This window comes from Notamacropus eugenii, chromosome 1, assembly GCF_028372415.1.
Source record: "Notamacropus eugenii isolate mMacEug1 chromosome 1, mMacEug1.pri_v2, whole genome shotgun sequence".
NCBI lineage: Eukaryota > Metazoa > Chordata > Mammalia > Diprotodontia > Macropodidae > Notamacropus > Notamacropus eugenii.
Genome location: NC_092872.1, coordinates 590,676,171 through 590,680,869, shown reverse-complemented (window position 1 = coordinate 590,680,869; position 4,699 = coordinate 590,676,171). Strand labels below are relative to the sequence as shown.

General features: G+C 40.9%; 1 protein-coding gene across 17 annotated transcripts in view; it reads left to right on the top strand.

Moving 5' to 3' along the window:
• KIF16B (kinesin family member 16B) overlaps positions 1-4,699 on the top strand; it is a 550,717-nt gene that overhangs the window by 365,556 nt on the left and 180,462 nt on the right. The gene's annotated exons all lie outside the window — the stretch shown is intronic.

The following is a 4,699-nucleotide window of genomic DNA, read 5'->3' as shown; positions in this document are numbered from 1 at the left end:
CTCCACCTGTCTTTCTGGTCTTATTTTACACTTCTCCCCTTTATCTACTTTATAGCGGAGTTTAGCGAAACAGAACTTAGCTCTCAGTCTGTCTGGTACTATCTTCATCAACCTCATGGATTTGCCCAGATCATTTCCTGTGGCAGACACAGAATCCCACCACATTTCTGAATGACAGAATCCAGCATTTCTTCACTGAAACCTTCCAGAGTCCTCAGTTGTGTGTGCGTGTGCATCTTATCTACTTGGTTAAGACATTACAAAGACTATGATATTCTTCATATTTGTATTCCTCGTGCCAGCACAGTTCATTATATATAATGTCCATTTCAGAAATGTCCATTACGTATTCAGATTTAATTTTTAAAGCTATCCAGCTTTGGGGCTCCAATGCAGCCGCCTGCTGATTTGTGAGTTTATAAAGCACGTTATGCTGACTTCTTCATAAGTCTGCTTCTTTTGAATTAGAGCTTTAAGTGCATGATAGCCAAGAAGTGCCACACAGCAGGAATCTCATCTGAAAATCTACTTCACTCACATTGGGCACTTGGGGCAATCATTAGTTCTTAAAATGTTAGAAATGTTGTCGGAGAGTTCTACATCTTTGAGAAAAAAAAGGAGCCATGAGCTTAGAAACAAGTTGTGGAGAGGAAGGAAGAACAGAGAAGTTTCTAGAAGTTGCTTTAAAAACAAACAAACAAATAAACAAAACTTCTGGGGTGTCCTTAAAGAATTTCCTCAAGGACATCATTTGTCCTACCTGGATTTTAGGTTCATGTTTTCAGATTTTGATCCCCCTACTGAAAACCTTCTTTCCTGCTCAGCCACTTTGGAAAAGATGGCAACAACAATAATAACAGCAGTCATTTATATAACGCTCTAAGGTTTCCAAAGAGCTTTACAAATGTTTTATTCTCACAGCCATTGTGACACAGGTCGTTGTCATCTGACTGTAAATCTTCCAATAGCTGAACAACAGCCAACAAAAACTGTCCTAATCTCGCATCTCCAGCTGCCTTTCAGACATCCCACACTCATGTGTACTAGACATCTTCAATTCGGTATGTCCAAAATAAAAAGTCTTCTTTCCCCCGTACCTACCCAGCCCCCATCACCACACACACACACGCACGCACACACACACACACACGCACACACACGCACGCACGCACACACACACACGCACACACACACGCACGCACACACACACACGCACGCACACACACGCACACACACACGCACGCACACACACACGCACATGCACGCACGCACACACACACACACACACGCACGCACACACACGCACGCACACACACGCACACGCACACACACACGCGCGCACGCACGCACATGCACACACACACGCACACGCACGCACACGCACACACACGCACACACACACACACGCACACACACACACGCACACACACGCACGCACACACACACACGCACGCACACACACACACGCACACACACACACGCACACACGCACACACACACACACACGCACACACGCACACGCACGCACACACACACGCACGCACGCACACACACGCACACACACACACACACGCACACACACACACACACACGCAAACACACTTCCTGTTACTGTAGAGGGCAGCACCATCCTCCCAGTCCTTTCAGGCTCTCACAGTAGGAGTCATCCTGGATTCCTCAGTCTCTCACCCCTCCGTATCCAATCTGTTGACAAAGCCTGTTGATTTTGCCTTTGCAGCATTTCTCAGATACATCCCCTTCTCTGCTCTAACACTGCCACAGCTCTAGCAGAGGTCCTTCGTCACCTCAAGCCTGGACTATTATTGTACTAGCCAGGCCCTGCCCGCCTCGGGTCTCTCCTCAGTCCAGTCCACCCTCCATTCAAAGTGTTCTGTTTGGCATTCAGACCCCTTCATAACCTAGAACTCTCTTCCTACCTTTCCAGTCTTCTTACACATTTCTCCCAGACTTGTATTCTTTGATCCAGTGACACCGCCCTTCTGGCTGTTACATGAATAAATCACTTAGTCTTTTGGTTCCTGGCATTCTCTCTGGCCATCCCCCATGCCTAGAATGCTCTCCTCCTCTGTTCTGACCATTGACCTCCCTGGCTTCCTTTAACCAAAACCTCATCTTCTACAGCAAACTTATCTAACCCCTCTCAAGTCCAGTACCTTCCCTCTGTTGATTTTTTTTTTAATTGATCCTGTTTATAGCTTGTTCTGTTTATAATTGTTTGCATGTTATCTCCCCTATAAATTTCTTGAGGGCAGAAACTGTCTTTAGCCTATTTTTTTTTTAATCCCCAGTACTTAGAACTCTACCTGGAACATATTAGATACTTAATTTACTCATTGATGTATTACTCTTCAGAATATGTGCCCTTTAAAAAACTGGGAAAATGCTTAGCATGTCAGTACATTCTATCTATGGGCACATACCCAAGTGTCATAGTCAGGGTTGGGGTGGGGGGAACATAATCCATTGTGTTTATAATAATTAAAACATGGGACTAGTATTGAACTCATTCTATCCCTAGGTATAAGTAATTCTCCATGAGAAAACTCCATCCATAAAGGCAGATCGGTGTCTCTCTGAAGATTAGAGTACCAGACTTTCCCAGGACTCTGAAAGTTTAAGAGACTAACCTAGTATGTGTCAGAACGGGGACTTGATCCCATCTCAACCTGACTCTGAGGCCACCTCTCTGTCCACTCCTCCATTTCTGCCTTTCAATTAAAACATAAAGTGATCTCAATAAAATACAAGATTGACATGTCTTTCCCAAAAAAAAGAGCTTCATCCCCTTGCTATACATAGGTCAAAGAGATTTCTCCCATCACTGTCTTCTCAGGTTAAGGAAGTTTAGCAGTTGTGTGTGCCTGGGTGCTGAAACCTGCACCTCCAAGCATCACTGAGCAGAGGTGCTCACACAGTGTGGCACATACGAAGGGGCTATCCTTTTTTCCAAAAGAGTACATCATTCAACCCCCTGACTTAGATTTCCCCAGAAAATATTGAGGCATGTTAAATTCTCTGGTAGCTATTTGCCAAGGCCACAAGGGCAGATGATGTGCTGTCACTCTCGGCCCAGATATGCACAGTACACCCAATTCTTTTGATGCTGTCTGGGAAAAGAATTTGACAGGACTTGTTTTGACTTGCTCTAAAGGAAAGATTGATTTCCTTCACTCTCTAGGTTTGTTTTGATCTTTCTAATATGGCTTTTTTGTTGTTGTTGTTATAAGAGTGGGGGTAATCAAAAAGCAGATTCCCAGAAATGAAACAACTTTAAATCAGAAATAGTCTGCCAGTCTGGACTATGATGATCATTGAAACCATATTATAACTCTATGCCAAACTTTAGTCTTTAGAAATTATTTTTTTATGTCACTTATAAAAATTTTAAAGCATGCTGATTTTTTTATTGGAGCATGTGAATCCAGCTATGTATATTAAATTTATGGATTCAACTGGTACAGTAACATAAGTCAATACAATATGCTTATATCATTAAGTTTATAAAAAAAAATTCTCTGAATAGCTGTAATAAATAAATCTGATTCTGTTATCACAGAATCACCTTTTTACCTTGATGAATTTTAACCAGAAACTCTCAGAATGCTCTGTAACATCAAAAATAAATGCCACATTTCAAATTATGACTATTTGCTTCAAGTATTTACTCTAGAGTAAAAGTTTTGTTTTTTTTTAAAGGCAGACTTGTTCGTTAGAAATACTGATAAGATTGGTTTGAGATGACATGGGTCTTTCATTTACGTCTGTACATGAACTAGCAATAGACGTTCATCCCAACTGGAGTAACTACATTTCTTTGCTTTCCTACATCATTTTCATTTATTTTCATTAGCTTTCTTCATTACTGCCACTTTTAAACATTCTTGACTTTTTTTTTGAGGTGTCTGAAAAGGTCTTTTTTAATTAAAAATAAAATTCTTTTTAATCTGAAATGCAAAAGACCTCTTTCTCGTCATTGCCTACTCAACTGGCCTCCCAATTTAAACATAATTTTGCTGGAAGGCAGGGGGGATAGATGTGATAATGTCTCATTATCTCTTCCCAGGTATGTGATCCTCTAATCACCAAGTCACTGAACAGTTTATTGAGTCCCTAACGTGTGTAGCACTGTACTGTGCACCATGGGGGTTGGGAAAATGGAAATTCATAAAATCAAAATTTCTGAATTAAAAATGGACTTCCAAAAGATGATAGGAGAAAAACAACAAGAAGAACAACAAACCTTGGATTTAGAGTTAGAAAAATCTGTATTCAAATTCAAGTTTTGTTATTCATTCTCTACGAGAATTGGGGCAAAATCACTTAATCTCTGGACTTCAGGGTTCTTGCTGCAAAAAGAGGGAGCTAGCTTAAAGAACTCTAGCTCTGAATCATATAATATAGTCCAGTCCTTACCTGAACAGGAATCCTTTCCACAGCATTAAAATCATTGTTATAATTCTTTTCATTTTCTTCACAACAAATTTGTGAAGTTGGTGGTATAAGTATTATTATCATCTTTTAAAAGAGGAGACTGGTTTCAAGAGAATGTGACTTGTCTTTGATCACACAGCCAGTCAGAATCTGAAGTGAAACTTGGATTCTAACTGGCTTAATTCCAAGTCCAGAATTCCTTCTGACAGGTGATCATCTATCTTTTACTCAAAAACCTCCAGTGAAT